General features: G+C 36.1%; 1 protein-coding gene across 27 annotated transcripts in view; it reads left to right on the top strand.

The window, feature by feature from the left end:
- Ptprd (protein tyrosine phosphatase receptor type D) overlaps positions 1-18,600 on the top strand; it is a 2,079,748-nt gene that overhangs the window by 1,525,513 nt on the left and 535,635 nt on the right. The gene's annotated exons all lie outside the window — the stretch shown is intronic.

Below are 18,600 nucleotides of genomic sequence, written 5' to 3'. Positions count from 1 at the left end.
AGACAGTGAGAAACCAGAGAGGAAGGGATCAGGGACAGATGCAGTCTCCAAGGTCACCCCTCCACGATCCACTCCCTTCATCTATGCCCCACCTCCCACATTTCTATGACTTCTGGAAAATGCCATAAAATTATAGTGCAACAGCCGATTAACCTACAAATATAGTTGGAGCTCTCATGATCTAGTCCTACCCCTGAGCACATGTGACTTTTAGGGAGATATTTTGGATCTATCTTATATTGCCATATGAATCAACTATTATAAGTATACAGTTCACTGTATTTTGTACCCATCACCCTAGAAAGTCTTGTTTTCAGTCAATTAATCTGGTCTCAAATAACCACTGGTGTGCTATCTCTATAAATATCCCCTTTCTAGAAACTTCATTAAATATAAACTGAATCATGCATTGTGCTCTTTCACAAAAATTTTTCAGCTACTCTTAAGTGTTTTGCATTCAGGTAAATTTTCATATTTCTGCAAAAAAAATTTTTTAAATGCCTACTGGGATTTTACCTAACGTTGAACCTATAGGTCACGCTGAAGACATCTTACGAGTATGGTCTTTCTTTTTTTTTCAGTGTTTACAGTACATAGTGATTACATTCCCCAGGGGAAGCTGATATATATATATATATATATATATATATTTTTTTTTTTTTTTTTTTTTAACCAGTACTGGGGATCGAACTCATGACCGCCTGCTTGCAAGGCAGGTGCTTATGCCGCTGAGCTAAACCCCCAGCCCCCAAAGCTGATATATTTTAATGCATCTTAATTCTTCTTTATTCCCTTCCCCTCTTTCTTTCACCTTTCCTTCCATCTCTTGATCCTCTTTCCATTTGAGACAGATCTATCTTCTTACTTCCTGTTATCTTGTATTTTACGCTTTAAAATAAAAGTATTATCCTCTAACCCACAAATACAGAACATCTCTCCATTTAGTTATTTTTCTTAATATTTTTGAACAATGTTGTAATTTTCTGTATCAAAGGCTTACAAATTTTTTATTCATTTTACATATATATTTTTTTTTACTTAATTTCACTTTTGGATTGTTCATTGCTAATATATATAAATAAAACTTATTTTTACATGTTGATTTTTATACCATACTGTTTTCTTAAATTCATGTTCTAGTTCTAGTAGATCTTGTTGGTAAATCCCCTTGCTTAGTGTATACTACATATCAGGTCCTGCCATTTATGAAATGTCAGTTTTATTTTTGTCTTTTCCATTTTTTGTTTTTTTATCTCTCTTATTCTCTTTTCCTTATTATATGGTCTGAAACCTCCAGTATAATGTTGAACAAAAGCGGAAATAAGATACCTTTGTGCATTCTTAGGAGAATGTCTGTCAGTTTTTATCATTAAGTATTACAGTAGGCATAGGTTTTGAGAAGTTTTTGGCTTTTTGTCTGTTTTGTTGTAGTCGCCCTTTTCCTGGTGAAGAAATCCTTCTTTGCCTAGTTGATTGAAAGATTTTATTTAGAATAGGTGTTTGATTTTTTTAAAAAAAATTTGTCCTTTTTTCCTATCATTAAGATTTGTTACCCTAACCGAATCCGGATAAATGAATCAAACTTGCATTCCTGCATATAATTCCACTTGACCAAACTGTACAATCCATTTATTTGTGGAGGTGTTTAGATTGCTAATATTTTGTCACAAGTGATGTCTATACAGTACTAACAAAAAAAATTGTTTAATAACTTTATTTTCATGTGACATCTTTGGCTCCAGGATAATACTCTATAGTATCATAGAGTTTTGGAGTTCTCTTTCTTCTGAATTTATGTAAAAGTGATGAATTGATAGACTGTGTTAATGAAAACATCTGTTACAATAGTACATTGCTTCACAAATACTTCTGTTTGCAAACAATTCAGTTCACAAGCATTCTGTAAAAGTTTACTTCCATTTATGAACTCCACATAGAGTGACGAACACAACCACCATTGTCTTCCCCATAAAGATATCATAGACATCTTCCCCAGAAATATGGAACAAACTAAGTTCATAAACCAAGGTATCACTCTATTTGGCTTCTGAGAAGATATTTACTAACCAGTTCAAGTTGTACAGTTTTCAATTCAATCAATTTTCAGTTTTCTCTTTCTTCTTGAGTCAAATTTAGCACTTTGCATCTTTGTTTAAATTTTCCTTTTTCATATAACTTGTGCAATTTGTTTTCAAAAAGTTCATAATTATATATCTTACATTATATGTGATTATCCATAGTTAATAATACAAATGCATATGATTTGCAATTGCTATGTCAAATTGTAATGCTTTTAATTGCTCTAGAGTCAGTGGTGATGGCCCTTTTTTCTGTTTACAATATCTTCTCTCATTTTTTCCTGGTGAATCTTACCAACAAGTTCTCAACTTTCTTAATGTTTCTTACTGTTTCCAATTATGCTTGAATTCATTCATTTTCCTTATTATTTTTCATTTTCTGTGTGATTAATTTCCCCATTTTTGTTATTTTCTTTTTTATGCATGCTTTTGTTTTAACTTTTCTAGTTTCTTAAGATGGAAGCTTGATTCAAGACCTTTTTACTTTTATAAATAGATATTTTTAGCTTTAAGTTACCCTACAAACACTGCATTAGCTGTTTCCTATTCATTTCGGTGTGTTGTATTTTTATTATCATTTAAAATGTTTTTAAATTTCCTTTTTAATTTATTTTTGCCACACAGATTATTTAAATGTGTATTGATATCTGCATATTTAGATATTTCCCAAATTTCTTTTATTGTTGATTTATAATTTAATTCCATTATAATCTGTGAACAAACTTTGAATAATTTCGATTTTATTTGAATTTAGTGTCTGTTTCCAACTGTAGATTTGAGCTATGCCTTGGTGTGCTTTCATTTCGGCCTAATGGAATTCCTTTGGATTTTCTTGTAATACAAGTCTGCTAAGGAAAACAAAAAGTCTTCCTTAGTCTTGGAGCATCTTTACTTCACCTTTATTTTTTAGAAGTAATTGTTCTGAACATCAAATTCTTAGCTGAGAAGCTTTAGTAGTTTGAATTGAATCCATCTTCACCTCTTTTGGCTCCACTGCTTCTGATGGGAAGCCAGTCATAAAATGAACTGTTGCTTTCTTGTGTACTGAGTCATTTTTCTTTTTACTTTCAAGTGTTTTTCTCTCTGTATTTCAACTGTGTTACTGTGTTATTTCTCCTTGTGTTGTCACGCTTCTGGTATATATACCATTTATTGGTTTTTCATCAAATCAGGAAAATTTCAGTCATTATTTCCTCGATATTTTTCTGTCCTTTTCTTCTATATTTTTCCTTTAGGAAAAAAAACATACTGTATATGTATATGCTATATACAATCTCTCTCTCTCTCTCTCTCTCTCTCTCTCTCTCCCTCTCTCTCTCTTTGTGTGTGTGTATATATATATATATATATCTGTCTCTGTCTCTGTCTCTGTCTCTGTCTCTGTCTTTAAGAGAGACACTTGATATCATCTTTCAGGTTTCTAGAGCTGTATATGTTTCTATTAAAACTTTTTCTTTTCTGTTCTGGTTACAATTTTTCTGTGTATATTGAAGATCACTGATCCTTCTTCTATCTCACATACTCTATTAAGTATTGCAATAAATTTCTCAACTTTGCTATTTTTCCTTTCAACACAAAGATCTGATTTTCTTTAGTTATTTAATCTGCAGCCCTTATTTGTTGATTCAATGTTTTGTTTTCCTGTGAGTCTTTAACTGTGCTTATTCTTTCAACATATCTATTTTAAAGTAATTTTAAAGTAACGCAAAACAGCCTAAAGCTGTTAGGTTTTGGGTTTTTTTTTAAGTCAAGGGAAGCAGATTTTAACAGAGAGCCCCAACATAATAGAATTACCATATGAATACATTAGAGAAAGGGAGAGGAGGCCTGGATGAAAGGAGACAAATACTCATCATTATGCCACAGAAGCCTACCTTTCTTAAGGGAGTTTAGAACTTTCCAAGAGTAACTGATTTTCAGTTGGATGATTGTATATTTTTGTCCAGTTAAACATTTATTTGAGAATAGGCTTTACTACACCCTTTAGATTTCTGTGTTACCAAGTCTTCTTTTACTATATAAACTGTCTTCTTTATCATTTATAAAATCTAGTCAGAATGAAATCTTGAATAGCTATTATATATTTTTATAATAATTTAGTAGTAAAAAAATGCAAAAATGACTTAAAAATCATAATCCCTACTATTTATTGGTCACTTATACTCTGTCAGTATGTCAGCAGTGTCTCATTTTCTTCTTTGATTACCATTTGATATATATAACTTATTGGCATATTACAGATAAGAAAACTGAGCTATGTCAAGACAGAGCAACATCCTCCAGCATTATACTATCAGAAAGTGGTGGAGCCAGGATCTGGCTTCAATGCATTTGGTCCTCAGTTCATTCAAATTAACTTGAACAAGATAGATTTACTTCATTCCAAGGGCCAGAAAAAGAGGAGTGCTGAGTCTTTTATCACATAAACTTTTAAATTTCTGTATATTTTAATTTTAATTTTAAAAAAGATATTTGTTTTAATGGCACTTCAAAGGATGACAGTCATCTGGTCAGGAACATGTCCAAACTCAGGGCACAAATACTTGAAAATACTTAATCATGCTCGACTTGCACTCATTGCATTCTAGAAGTATGTACAGTGTGTCTCTCCAAGCTCTAGATATACAGATTTATCTACACATGTAAAAGTGAAAGATAAGTCTAAACTAGGCACACTTTCAATTTGGAAAGCCTATATTTTGGCATTTTAAATGAAACAGGACTAGAGTGATATTTATTTTCATATTTGATAACGTGTAGTATAAGTCAGCAACACAGACTTGATGTGTTTCCTTTGGGTCATTGTGAATAAATCCATTGGGTTGGGCAATATCCTGTGTCAAAACAAATTATGTCAGGAAGGAAGAAGGGTGGGCTTGTTCTTTATTCTCTGAAGTGTGTTCAGAGCCCCCATGTTTTCTGCACCTTCAAAAGGAGGACAGTGGCTTTGGAGGACTATAGTGAACACAGAAAGAATAGCACTTCCGAAGGCAACCAGAGGGACCCCATGGGAAGAAGGCCAAGGGAAAGGCCGAGTTTATACATATCTAGGAAAACAGGAACAGACATGTGAACCATGCCAAATTAAAACACTACAGGATTCTTTACTTTGGAACTGCTTGGTTTGTTTTAATCACCAACATTGGATTGATTTGCATGATCTAGTAAGTCCCTTTACTTCATTTTGAGTCCTGGCCACCCAATCAGAGTTGATGACTGGTGAGGATGACCTTAAAGGCAGACAATGTTCTATTTCATTTTTGCCTACTCATAATTCTAATCATTTATGGCATTTAAATCTTAAGAGTTTTTCTTCTAACTCTGGCTTTAGAGTCTCGCAATCTTGCCAAGTTTCAAGTTTATATCTTCAGCCAATTTTAGTATATAAAACATACCAAAAATGTCCAAACATGCTCTTTTCAGTGGAAAAATGTGTGCTTATATATCAGAGAAAAATTTTGTGGAGTTGGTTTTACCTCAATTTTATGAAAATGTATACCATGGATATGTAATCAACTATGGAAATTTTGATACATGTACATTTATTCTTTTAGCAAAATGTCAAAAGATCATAAATATATATATTATATTTTTGCAAATAATACTTACCATGACCAATTAAATGTAAGGAATAACCTTTCAGTGGTTTCAAGACTGGAAAATAAACAGCTATAAAATTCCTTATCATAGATTTAAAATGGATTATATATTACATAATTTTATACTATTGATGTTAAATCTGCCAAGTTTTATACTTAATTGTGATTATATGAAAAATGTTCTAGTTCTTAGCTATAATGGCTGAATTAAGGGCAAAGTGTCATTGTCTGCAACCAACTCACAAATGATTCAGAAAAAAAGAGTGATAAAACACGTTATAAAATACAATTAGTGAAAGATTTAAGAGTGTTCACTGTAGTATCCTTGCAAGAGTCCTCTAGGTTTGAAATTTTTCAAAACAAAAGTGCTGTAGGAAAAGAAAGCAACAGAACCGCGTGTAAATGAACAAACTTATATATAGGGCTTTAAACTATAAACTGCCTTTAATTGTATTTTAGAAACTACAATGATATAAATATGTAAATAATTAGAACATAAAACAAGGACTGGAGGTTTAGCTCAGCGGCATAAGCACCTGCCTGACAAGCATGAAGTCCTGAGCTCGATCCCCAGTACCAAAAAAAAAAAGAACATAAAACAAGATTTTGGTCAAACATTATTACTACAAAGGTTACCCCATTCACTTGCATCAGACTTTTCAATAGTAATCAAACATCCCAGAGTTTTTAAAAGATATACAGTCTCAAAGTTCGAGTTGTACCGGTAAGAGAAACTAAGGACAAGAGAAGAGACTTACTGTGTTTCCCTAATACATATCAGTGTATCTTGTTTGTTTGAAGGGGGGTTGCAACAGTTCTGAAATGTTTGGGGATATTTAATGTCAGAATTGTTGCTTATGCTATAACATCTATCCTTGCTATTGGAAGTTTTTTCAAAAAAACCTGATTCAGCACTATTGGAAAATGATTAATCTGCTCCATATGTATGCCTTCTCGAGACAGAAACATAATGTGGACAAATAAACATTAGCATGGCTAGTAACACTTTAAAGAAAGCTTAGTAAAGCTTTTGAATGGCTAAACTTTAGCTCTGTGTTTTTTCCAGCAATATTTAGCGGACCTTTTTCTGGGATGTTCCTAGTGTTACCTTTGTCTATAAGTCACCTGCCCAGGATAATTAAATGATACCAGGTTTAGAATTCAGAGCTCTGAATCAATTACCAACTGTGTGACCTAAGGCAAGTTCCATAATAAAGATTCCTGAACATAATGAGATATTTACTGTTTCATACTTCATTCTTTAACATGGAAAAAAACTGAGTTCTTATTCTAAACATTTTCCCCTTAATTCTCTCTCCTAAAATTTGTGAACCCTTCACTAAACAACAACAAATACTACCTGAACAATGTAAAACTTGATACCTTCCTTGCTATTACTAATTTCTAAAAAAATCTTAATAGAAATGCTAGTTACATGTGCTTTCAAATGTAATTTTGAGGATTCAGATTTTAATGACTTCAAAAAGCATTTTGCAGACTTAAAGGGATTTCTGAACCACCACTTGCTTTGTGCTGTATGAATCGATTTAGTACACCTATTTTCTGCTGCTTCTTGGAAGATTATGATCTATGAGAAAGTTTCTCCAACTTCAAGATGCGTTCATGTCATCATGTCTCTTCCTAAAACTACAGTGTCTGGCTCAATTGACCTGGGTCAATAGATGAAGCATTTCTAACAACTCTGAGTGATGTTTCTCCATCAACCACACTGACCAGCAAGAGTTTCTAGCATACGAATGTCACAAACAGACACAGCTAGAAACTTAGATGGAAGATTAGATAAGATTAATACTAGTAAATAATACATGAACAAATAGATTATATGTTATAGTTTCTGACAATATACAATTAGTTTGACAACTCAATACAGAGCATGTTACTAGCCACTTAGGTACCCCCGCCAAATCAAAGGAGACCATTTATTTTGGTAAGAAAGAAAAAAGAGTTTACTCAAAGCTAGCTCCAAGATGAAGGGGCCCATTTGCCACAAATGCCCATCACAAGGTGCACAGGAGTGCTGGGGTCTTTTAGAGCCAGGGTCAGAAAAGAGCAGAAATGCAATGAGACAGGAGCCCTGTTCTGGCTGGTTTCATCCCTCCCTGGACACAGACCTCTCCTCCCTTCCCCATGGGGATGGAACTGGATTTGACTCTTGGTGCCTACATCTGCATATTCTAAACATTCATCTGGGCCGAGAAGGGATGGCAGCAGCCATTTATGCCCTATGGATGATGAAGTTTGGAGAAGCCTCATAGCTAAATTACAACTTTTAAAATTCCATTTTGTTGTGCTGGCTACAAGTACAGGTATTGAGTATTTCCCTGCGTATATGATTGTGTAGAGCAAAGTGAACTAGAACAGTAGCTCTGAATCCCTCATTCCCAAGAATACTGAGATTATAAGAATTTCTCAAATTACCCACAATTAATGATATGAAGCCGTGGAACTGGTACTTGTGTCAGTGCCGCTAACTACAATTTCAAAGAAAGATTTCCTAATAGTTTCCTGTGCATAAACGCCAGCAGTTGACTACTTGGAGAAAGAGAAGACAAAGAGGAACTATAAAGTTAGACAAAGGAAAGCAGTGAGATATAGCAATTTAAGAAACAAATCAGAGTCAGGCATGGTGATGTATGCCTGTAACTCCAGCATTTCAGACGCTGAGGTTGGGCCCCAAAGCAAGTTCAAGGCCAGTCTAAACTATGCAGTGAGACTCTGTCTCAGAAGACAAAAATGGAAACAAAATAACAAGAAACAATGAATAAAATGACGTAATTGCAAAGTAGTTCCAAGTAATGTATTTTCTAGTTAAAGTTATAATAGTATGGCTTGCTCATTAGAAGTGGCCAGAGAAATGAAAAATAAGGTGTTAATAAACAGGAAACCTAAGTTTCAGTCTAAATTTTGCTGGTGGCAGCTCAGAAAAGTTAATTAAATTTCAGGAAACATTTTGTATTTGTTTTTCATCTGTAAAACAGAGATAAGTATGGCCCTACTTATCATGCTACTTCTGTGAGGCAGTAGAAGTCAGCAAATGTGCAAAATTAGCTGTGCTCTACAAACGTATCATTGTTTTTACAGAATTATTAATATTTATGAATAACATTTTTTTCACCATCATTGAGGAGAAAAGGCAACTTTGCCACTAATTTGTTTCTCTCTCTTTTAAAACTTTTCCCAGCTAGTTTAGGTGACTGAGTTCTGGGTAACATCAGAGGTAATCAGAGGAGGCAGAAAATGTGAATATTTGCTCAGTACCAGAACCACGGAGATGTTGAGTCCCAGGGATCCATCACCACGCTCACAGGAAGCCTCTCTGGCCCCTCTGTTCCTGTTCCTCTGTCTTTGCCACCTCTCCTTATCTGTTCTAATCCACCCACTGCCTGCTCTCTAATTCTGTCCCTTTCCTGCATATCACTTTTTCTGCTCTGATAGTCTGCTGATATCAGTGCCAATGTCACTTTCTTATCTTGTACTTATGTCAGCAGGGCCTTTTAAAAATGAAAATTAGAGTTCTATATGGAGTTCTACGAAGGGTTCTTTAAAGCTGCCACTGCCAACTCTCATGGCCAAAAATAAAAATTTTATCAGTATGGCTACTAAAACAGTGTTGCTGAAATTGTATGCTAAACTGACCATTTGTTGTACAACTGTAGTCCAGTTTAATGATAAATTCTTCAGGACTGTTTCCTCCTCTGTTTAATACACATTCAGTGCTGATTGGGTTTATATTCTTCAACCAAGAAGGCACTTAAAAACTCTATAGTTATCCCTGCAATATCATGACCATCCCAACCCACTTACGTATGTCTGTAAAATCAGAACTAAATGTTCGTGGAGAGATACAGTTCAAACTCTGACCAGAGTTACCTGAGCTGAGGATTGGTTATTCTACAATCAATAATTATATAACTTTCAAAATACACAGTTTGGACCACTAATACAGTTTGCAACATGAAATTTGGGTAATTACTTACTGGTTTTAAATTTTTGCTTTTGAAAATTATGCTACTTTCAGATGGCAACAAAGGAATCTGGAAAATTTGTTCCTAGTCTAAAAATTTTACACAAACTTGTTGCTCACAAATGTCTAAATTTTAACAAGATGAATTTCTTTATGTTACTCTTTAAGGCACAGTGCTGACTGCAGCACACACCCACAAGGACACCTAAAATGTGCATGCACAAGCATCTGGGTGAGATTCAGCAGTCCCTCTGAGACATGTAAGAAACTGGAGTGAAAGGAGAAACGTTCGCTTTTGTGGTTCCAAGCATCTACTCCAGTCTAAACACAGGCTGTTTTCCTTAAAACCACCCTCAAGAACCTTCCCACAACTGTGTCCTTGCCATCAAACAGCTGCCACTTGCAGAGTTGGGGGAGCAAAAATGGAAACAATCTGTCTTGCAGAGATTTCCAGCAAGTGTATGCTTTGAGACCCTAAAGTCACCATCCAAGAATCACCTGCAAATTGCTGTCTGTCCTGTGTGTGTGTGTGTGTGTGTGTGTGTGTGTGTGTGTGTGTGTGTGTTGAAATTTAATTTAACAAGAACAAAATGTGGGAACCCAGTCTTATTCCTTGAGTTGTGCAATGGTTTTAAATTAATGTCTGAGAGCACAGTCAATTTTTAAATTTCAGAAACACAGAATCTATTATGTTTCACTGATTTTCTTTGAAGTGGGCACGTTATCTGAGTTTTAAAGTTTTGTGAGTTAAAAGAAAACACCACAGAGAGACCTGGCTTCAGAATGTGATTCTGGCGGGCCTAGATTAGACCTCTGTGAAGCACCTGCCAGCTGACTCAATCTGCCCTGCTCAGTAGATAAACAACTCTTCCTTTTACCCAGTTTTCCATTAGCGCTTTGACTTTCCTAAAGAGAAGATAAAATGATTTGACACAGAACTTTATGAAAGGAGATATTTAATGGGTGGATCATTGATGCAGATAATCCAAAACAATGAATTTTTGTAAAAGTCACTTTTATTAAAACCCTGTGTAATATTATTGCTGATTTGTCTTCCTAGTTACAGTTTGCTGTTTTCAATGAATTGATCGGAACATGTAATTGCCCTCATATATAAAAAAATGCATCTTGTTAAATAGTAAACCCAAGTACTTTATCCTCTCCTTCCTATGACCTTCATCTTACCTATCTGATATGCATAGTTTCTGTATTTTATCTCATCATACAATAATTGAATAACACATGTGATCAGTGGCATGGCGGCTAAACTAATTTCTGAGGATAAAAATAATGCAGTGAGAATTTATCCTTGTGTAAGGCTGTGTTCGATATTCAATGCATTGAATATATTGAATGTAGAAAATATAAACTTTTTTAGTTTCTGAACATCATTTTATGTGTGTACAATGTAATGGAATATTTTTATTAACTCCCTTACTATTTTATTGTAGTTATTCAATAAACCATTATAAAATAAATCTAGGTTTCTATCTTCATTTTATAAATATTTGCCAAAAGAATGAAAAAAAAAAAACAAAACAAAAAAACAGCCCATCTAGCTGAGACAGGGTTGGTCTCACTTAGGCTTCCCTGTCTCCTGTCCAGACCCTCAGTTTACTTTCCCTTTTCTATGACATACAGAATTCCTGGCTTTGAGAAAATGACTTTAAAAAGTTTTTTTTTTAATCTAAAAAAGCTCCCTTTTTCCCAAGAGTTTATAATATGACCAAGAGACAGCATGTTCCTATTTAAATGAAAATAATGTGACATAAAATATGCATAAAAGTTAAAGGCATGCACAGAGTATTGATAATAGTTGGGGGCTCCAGTGTGGGGATTGAGGAAATGGAAATAGATTCATGGGGGAGTGGAAGAGATGATTTGGCCAGAGGATCACAGAGGGCGTGTCATGAATACTGACTACAAACTCTCGATTTAGGTAGTGTTTGAAGCTTTACAAAGGGCTTTTGCCACATCATCCATTTGCTTTTCATTAAGTTTCCAAAATGAAGACAAAAGAGGAATTACTAATCCTCACATTGCACACATTTGAGAATGACTGGAATTGGGTGCCAAACCCAAACATCACCTGTAAGAAAGTGACAGAAAATCACATTTGGGCGTTCAGCACCCCATTCTTCCACAATTTTTTTTTCTGGGGGGTTCTTACTGGGGATCGAACTCATGACCTTATGCTTGCCAGGCAAGCACTTATGCCACTGAGCTAAATCCCCATTCTTTCCCTCACTGTGTATCCTCTCAGGTTGCTTATTTTTCTATCGGGTTCTCAGAAAATTCTCTTTCTTCTGATCAGGTTCTGTCATCTGGGTCCCTCAAGGCGCTGTTCAAGTAACTGTGGAGTTCTGGGTGCACTGTGAGGTTTGTCTCACTAAGAAATGCTTTTCTGTAAGACAAGTATCTCATCTTCTAATGCGCAGAATCTAAAAAGGACGTCATTAAGTGGAAGGGAGACTATTATTACACAAAAGGAAGTTAATAAGTAGGCAGGGAATGGAAATGGAAGGGAGGGCCATGGGGAAACGGGGATGACCAAGATGTGTTATACACACTGAAACCCAATATTTTAAACAGTCAATAGGCACTTACTTAAAAAAAATGTTTTTTCAGTAGAAACACCTTTCTGTATTGTCTTAGGGATTCAGAGGAGCTCATGACCAAAGCCCCTCTTTAGGGATCTCAGAGATCTCTAGAGCCAGGACCAAAATCTTTCATAAGCTCTGCACTCACATTTAAGAGACACCATCCATGTAATGATGATGACAAAAGGCAGCTCTTCACCAGCTTCATGGTTTGAATGTCAAAAATACATAGTGATCACTTCAGCTGGAATATTTGTCTTCCTATCCAAATCCCCCTTGAGTTTAAAAAAGACCTTCCAGAACATTCTAAGGGGAAAAATTCTTCTCTAAAATGTCTTTGATGCTGTCTGTTTCATGCACATACCCAATAGTCAGGCTGCATGCACCTTCAGATGAGTGTCCGTGCATTCTGCTGGTTTTACATCTCCCTCACTATGAAACCAGTAGACATTTAATAAATATTCCTTGATTGGTGGATTTGGGCCTTTGATTTTACCTCAGAATAAAACATTAGGTTGTATTGTGAGAGTTTTGTAAGGAAAATGATTGTAAACAAACAATATTATATGTATAGAAAGTTCTATTAAAAATCTTTCCTTTAATTCATTTTATCTGCTTAAAGTGATGCTCTTTGATTCAGTTAACTACCTAAAATTGGAGCTAGTCTTAGATTATATTTCTTGATCTCAAAACAACTATAAGTATCTCTAAATTTTTCTTTTCACCAATTTCATTGAAATTATCCATTTTTGGATTATCTTCTTAGGAAAACAAACATCAATCTACAAGGTAGGTTCTGAGGCAACTAAAGGTGATGTTTTATATGCCCGAGGGAAGCTTTAGCAGTGTACAAATTAATCACATTTTTCTAAAATCTTTGTTGAGACATACTCATCAGGCCAATTGAATCATAAAGTTAAACCTATGACTGTCCAACCTTCACACACTCTTCATTAATCCATCGCTAAGATAAAGAGCTTTATTATTGCCTTCTGCCCCAGTGTTTGTTGATGGTGCTGAGCAGATTACAGTTTTTACAAATGTTGGATGTTAGGTTGTGATTCTTCATAATGGAATTTCATTCATCACTGAGCCAGTATTAAGTTTCTAGTGTTTTATGTGCTATTTAAGGCTACTTCAAGCTTGGATAAAATTTCTGCCATCTATATTAGTTTCAGCAAATGAACAAACCACAAATCTGTACTGTTCTATAATATTATTTTAAGCTTAATGTTATTAGAAGCTATTGTGCTTGCAGACAATGGCAATCATGTCCCACAGCCAATTCTGAAGGCAATAGGAAGGTGAGAAAGTGGTTTAAAGAAAATCATATTGATTTGGGTAGGCTTTCTCCATGTAATATAAGCTGCACATTTAAAAGGCAATCATCTCCCTCAGTTTATTCACTCAATGAAATCACTACTGTTCTCCTGCCTCACCCCAGCTCAACACTAGGATGTGTGGAACTGGACTAAACAGAGACAGGGACTGAAATTCCACAAGTGCTTAGGATTTAGAAGAACAACTGGAATTTTAAATAGCTTCTGAGATTTTTTTTTAGGATTTTCACAAGAGCAAACCACAGGGGGCAGCAAATATTAACAGGCTCTTAGGACTGTACTGAGTCTTGGAATTAATAAACGCTGGGCTGCTCAATGTTTCTCTGATGCGATATGCTGGACTTTAATGTGCAATATATCTTTTTAAGTGCTTTAGTTTCAGGATAGATAAAAGTTACATCTCAAAGGCTCTTCCCACTCATCTTTGCATAGTAAGCTGAGGTCTAGAAGAGCCTCGCACTCAGCAGAATTCATTGTCATCTTGAAATTCTGAAAACAAGTGTGATGTGCTGAAGCAATGCGAATTAAAACCCTGGGATCACCTGAGCCTTGCAGTGAGCACAGTGGCCCAGGAACTGCGCACATCTGAGGTAAATTGTAGTCTACAAAAGGTGTTTCAATTCCTCTGGTTCATTAACACAGAGCCAGGTGAGCCCTGCTGAACTTTCCTGCAATAACTCCCACACTCTTTGAAGGTTCCAAACCTGAGAGACAGAAAACCAAACTGGCTGTTACTGAATAAAACTTACAATCTGTTTTTCAAAATGAGAAAGAAAGTGGCAATATATTGTCCATTAATAGGGCTGAATTTGTCTTATGTTTTCATTTGAGGATGCCAAAGAAGGAGAAGGCCAGGCCCTCTTCAGAAGGCTTTGGTCTCCTCTGGTACACAGTATAAAATAGTGTCCCTTTGTGGGGGTGGGCTGTTCTCCCTTGTTTGGAAAAGTCTGAAAGGTATTTAACTCCCTCAAATCTTCAACTTTTAAACTACCAACAGCTGCTAGAGGACTGCACAGTTCTTTTATTGGTGACTGGTCTAGTTGCTAGCACAGAGCAAGGGCACTGCACGAGTTTAAATGCCGAAGTTGAGTCATTTTCTAAAGGAACTGGTGTGATCTTGTGACAATGTGCTTCATGTGTACACAGCAGGCTGAGAGGGAGCCGGAGAGTGAAGGAGGAGGTGGCCTTCACCTTGGGTTTTGTAACAGCAGACTCGGGCCCTTGGCTTCCTCCCTTGCTGCAGCCTCTGTGGACTGTGCAGTCTCCTGTTTGTAATTCCGCAGGAAAGTTGGTGCCTAAGTTTCCTTTTTCGTAACAAAATATTACAACACCTACGGACACCTTAACCCAGAGTGCGTAAGTGTTAAAATGTCATAGAATTTTCTTTTCTCAAACATCACCTTTCAGATTTTATTGTACTACAGCATATATTCAGAAATGTAAATAGTTAATGAATATAGAATTCATACCTTTTCATACACTGAAAATATTTGCACAAACAAAAACCAGATGAGGAAACCGAGCACGCCGGGACTATGTGGCCTGGCCTGTACCCACTGACTGTCTCTCTCAGCCCCCCAAAACCTCAGTCATAACAAGATACACTGGCTTTGGTTTTATACAACTCATAACACATGTATTCTTCGTTGTTTGATTTCATCTGCTCAGCCTCAGTACTGTGAGATTCATCCACACCACTGCACGTAGTTACAGGCTGTGTATTCTCATTGCCACATAATATTTCATTAGATACATCATAAATATATTTTACCAAGCAAAATGATAGACACAAGATAAAATAATCTGGAGCTCTGTCTCCTTCATGCTGTTTTTCAGTTTCTGTACCGTTGCAGATGGATCCGTTGTGATATATAAAACTGTTCCATGTTTTACATTTTGAATTTGACGGTACACTCCAGACTACCACTGCTTCCCTCTTCCAACGGTAGGCTACAGATATGTTTTCCACTTCAGTAAATGTACGTAGTCTATTTTTATTTATGAATAGCAAACCACTAAATATACCACATTTAAAATTCTATCTTCTGGGCCAGTGATATTGCTCAGTGGCACAGTGCCTGCCTGTCAGGAGCAAGATTGTGAGTTCGATCCCTGAGTACAAAAAAAAGAAAAAAGCTTATCTGCTATGGAGGACCACTTAGGTACCATGTTTCTTATGCACACATGCACAAGAGGCTCTCCTGTGTGCACACTGGGGCATAACTGCTGTCAGTATGCACATGTTTATCTTTTTTGCATAGCGCCAAGTTACATCATCTCAAAGTGGAGGTAGCAGAAAGCTTGAAGAGTTCTCACTGCTCTGCACACATGGCTACCCTTGAAATGATGGGATTTCTGTTTGTGTGCTGCATATTTGCTGGGGTTGTATCAACTTGCTGTGAATGTGATGGCATGTTGGTGATTACTGGCAGTGGCAAACATTGCTGTCCTTTGTTGATCATTTCGCTTTCCAGATGTCTACAGACCGTTTGCTTTTCACAGTCACCTCCCTTCTCCACTCTCTGTAAAACCTTTTCAGGTGACAGACCAGATCCTCATCTCCTGCTCGCTCCACCTACTTAGCACAGGAGCCTATAGCACAGAGTGATGCTTGTATGTCCAATATTCTCCTAGTCTCATTATTGTCTCTCAGATGCTGTTTATTGTCCATGTTTTTGTTTTAACCTCTCTTGTGACATTGATTTTATCCTCTTTTGGTTATTTCCTATTTGAAAACAAGCTCTCAAGAACAACCTCTTTTACTCTGGATTTGTTCTTTATTCAGCATCTTCCTCAAATATCTAAGCTATCTCTTATTCATCGTCAAACTTCTTGAAAGGGTGAGACTTGTTCTCATCTCTTCGTCTCTCATTATAGTTGGTCTCTCCTAGTCAACTGAAAGGGACTTCAATATTATCCATGAATCTTAATTGCATACTTCTGTGGACTCCCACCCTTCCCTGCTTTATTAAATATTTTTTGTCCTCTTATGTCTCTGCAGTGTTGTATGCTCAGTGCATGTTAAGATTTCCCTTCATCACAACCTCAGAACAAGTTGCTTTTGCAATCTTTCATCTAATTATAATTATCCTTTTTAAAGAGAGATTCTGAAAGTTTTACACTTCTACATACCCAGTGCTTGGGGAAAATTCCTGTAAATATATATGGAATGAATCAGTAAGTTGAGTGAGTATTTCTCTGGGGTCTTTTCTAGTTCTAAAATCCTGTGATGAGAAAGAACCCTTATCTTTCTGCACTATCTCACCTTATACTTCAGCACAAATGCCTTTGTCCTCCTGGAGAAGCCTTGTGATAGAATTCACTGGGTCCTCCATTGAACTCAACAAGGCTCCTATTAGAAGCTGAGAAACAGAAGTCTGAATGGAAGAGCAAGAATACAGAACCCCCAGGCTCTTAGAACTGGGGTTAACAGAGAACAAGAAGTCCAGAATGAGTATCATTCCTTACCTTCTACTTCTGAACTCCAAACACTGAGAAAGAAAAAGAAGTGAGAAAGCAGAAAGGGGACAGATGTAAGACAAAGGAAACAAGCTCTCCCAAGGGGATGTGAAGCAGGTAAAGGTCATCACAAGGGATTTTTTGCCAACTCAAAAGAGCGCACATAAATTCAATTTTCTAACAGAGAAAAAGACTTTGGTCTAGATCACCTAAATGTGCCCAGCTCCAGAGCTATTGGATCCCAAGATGCTTTTAAACTGTCAGAGTGACTTTGTTTTGCCTCAGGCAATTTCTAGAATTCTGGGGCTATTATCACAAAGTGTTTCCAAGGCCTTACTCATGATAAAAGACACCATTAGCCCATCGTTGAGCCCAGTCTCATCAGATAAAGTAGATGAGTATCTCCTGGCTCCATCACTAACATGAGTAACATGAAGCAGAATTCAGGCCATCGCATGGCTTCCCTAGTAAGAAGAAATAGCTGTTTTCCAAAACCACCAGTTGCTAATTTTATGTTAGAATATAATAGATAGTATGAGAGTGAGAGGGGAGGAGACTGCTTGGAAGGAAATGACAATGGAGATGACAGAATGAATAAAGGAAAGAAGGGAAAAAGATATATATAATTATACTGCTAATCTCTGTTGGTGCATCAAAAAGAATAGTTTGTGCTTTCATTGTTTGATCATTTTTTCATGCCCATGTGTTTTAATCTGAGCAACTACTTTGAAAATAATATGCAATATATTAACCATTGCTAATCTTCTATTATTTTGTTTTGAAATTCTGTATGGCCATTGTTTTTTTGTTTGTTAGTTTGTTTTAAAATTTTAAAAAATATATGTTGCCAATTTGTGCATGTAGCAGATGACTCTTTTATGTACTGGTTTTGTTTTAAAAGAATCAATCTTTTCTAAGTATGCAAGAAGACTCAACTTTAACAAAGAAATATTAAGTGGTGCATGCCGGTAATCCCAGCACTCTGAGGGGCTGAGGGAGGGAGATCACAAATTTAAGCTCAATCTGAGCAATTTGGTGACTTAGTGAGACCAAAAGCAGATAGAGATGATGTAAACCCCAGAGCCAAACCCTGAGTTCAATCCTCAGGTCCACAAAGAGCAAAGGAAAGAAAGGAATGCTGTGTTAGGAATAGGAGTGTTGCTTAGTGATAGAACACTTCTGTAGCATAGGTGACACCCTCAGTTTGATTCTTAGCGCCACAAAAATATATGTGTAGATTGATTGATTCAAAGACATAGGTGCTGAGAGGGATGACCAACATTCCATCTCTTCAAATACAATGGCTAATTGATTTCCCAAAGACCTTAACCTTTATTTTTAAATACAATTCACTTCCAATGTCTGAGATTTACACACTTTACAATGATAAGGTTCACCTCATCAAAATCCTATATGGCTGATGAACCTAGCCCATGACATAAAAAGGCCTTTTTTGCCCATTTCCTCATGGAAACAGGCAACTGTGGCATCCTCACTCTCTCATGTTAGCTTGATATAACAATAAAACAGCAAATGAAA

Source organism: Cavia porcellus, unplaced genomic scaffold (assembly GCF_034190915.1).
Source record: "Cavia porcellus strain 051 isolate PalLab524CR breed Dunkin Hartley unplaced genomic scaffold, mCavPor4.1 scaffold_1, whole genome shotgun sequence".
NCBI lineage: Eukaryota > Metazoa > Chordata > Mammalia > Rodentia > Caviidae > Cavia > Cavia porcellus.
This window is presented reverse-complemented; position numbering and strand designations above follow the sequence as displayed.